The sequence below is a fragment of the Cervus elaphus genome, chromosome 15, assembly GCF_910594005.1.
Source record: "Cervus elaphus chromosome 15, mCerEla1.1, whole genome shotgun sequence".
NCBI lineage: Eukaryota > Metazoa > Chordata > Mammalia > Artiodactyla > Cervidae > Cervus > Cervus elaphus.
Window position 1 is genome coordinate 58,937,955 of NC_057829.1, and position 1,638 is coordinate 58,939,592.

The 1,638-nt window shown below is 40.0% G+C and overlaps 1 non-coding gene across 1 annotated transcript; it reads right to left on the reverse strand.

The window, feature by feature from the left end:
• Positions 1 to 210: 210 nt before the first annotated feature.
• On the reverse strand, positions 211 to 313 carry LOC122709718. The gene has a single exon (XR_006345690.1). It is a non-coding gene; the product is annotated as a U6 spliceosomal RNA (small nuclear RNA).
• Between the last annotated feature and the right edge of the window lie 1,325 nt (positions 314 to 1,638).

The following is a 1,638-nucleotide window of genomic DNA, read 5'->3' on the forward strand; positions in this document are numbered from 1 at the left end:
GTATATAGCTAAGTGATTAAGTTATACATACATATATATGTGTGTGTGTTTATACATATATATATTCTTTCTTTTTCAGATTCTTTTCCCATATAGGTTATTACACCTATTGAATAGAGTTTCCTGTGCAATACAGTAGGTCCTGTGATTATCTGTATTATATATAGTAATGTGTATATGTTAATCCCGAACTGTTAATTTATCCCTCCCCCAGATATGGAATACTTTGTGAATTTGTGAGTCATCCTTGCACAGGGACCATGCTAATCTTTTCTGTATTGTTCCAGTTTTAGTATATGTGCTGCAAAAGCAAGCCCTTCTCTTTTTTCTTTTATAAGGACACCCATCACAGCTACTTATTAGCTCTATGAGGAAGGAGGAAGCACAGCTGGAATCAAGATTGCAAGGAGAAATATCAATAACCTCAGATATGCAGATGACACCACCCTTATGGCAGAAAGTGAAGAAGAACTAAAGAGCCTCTTGATGAAAGTGAAAGAGGAGAGTGAAAAAGTTGGCTTAAAGCTCAACATTCAGAAAACTAAGATCATGACATCCAATCCCATCACTTCATGGCAGATAGATGGGGAAACAGTGGAAACAGTGGCTGACCTTATTTTTCTGGGCTTTAAAATCACTGCAGATGGTGATTGCAGCCATGAAATTAAAAGATGCTTACTCCTTGGAAGGAAAGTTATGACCAACCTAGATAGCATATTAAAAAGCAGAGACATTACTTTGCCAACAAAGGTCTGTCTAGTCAAGGCTATGGTTTTTCCAGTAGTCATGTATGCATGTGAGAGTTGGATTATAAAGAAAGTTGAGCACCAAAGAATTGATGCTTTTGAACTGTGGTCTTGGAGAAGACTCTTGAGAGTCCCTTGGACTGCAAAGAGATCCAACCAGTCCATCCTAAAGGAGATCAGTCCTGAGTGTTCATTGGAAGGACTGATGTTGAAGCTGAAACTCCAAAACTTTGGCCACCTGATGTGAAGAGCTGACTCATTTGAAAAGACCCTGATGCTGAGAGGGATTGGGGGCAGGAGGAGAAGGGGACGACAGAGGATGAGATGGTTGGATGGCATCATCGACTCGATGGACATGGGTTTGGGTAGACTCAGGGAGTTGGTGATAGACAGGCAGGCCTGGTGTGCTGCTGCAGTTCATGGGGTCGCAAAGAGTCGGACACAACTGAGCGACTGAACTGAGAACTGATGAGGAAGGGAGTATGTCTAATCCAGGATTATCTCATTTTGGGAACCTTATCTTAATTATATCTGCAAAGACTCTTTTCTAATAAAGTCACATTTATAAGTCCTTGGAGTTAGGACTTGGACATATCTTTTCCAGAGATAAATTCAACCCACTACACATGGCTAATTGGATAAGAAAGAGGGTCATATAAGAAAGAGAATGACTTTTGGGTTTTAGGTGTGAGCAACTAAAATATTGTCATTTGGTGAGATATGGAATATTATAATAGGAGCAGATTTGGAGAAGGCAATTATGAGTTTAGACTTGGAGGTCCTGGGATGGAGGTGACTTTAAGACCACCAGGTAGAGATACTGGGTATACAGTTGGCATATAGGATTTGGAGAAACTGAGTGAATGGTGGTGGTATGTATTAAGATGGAGAA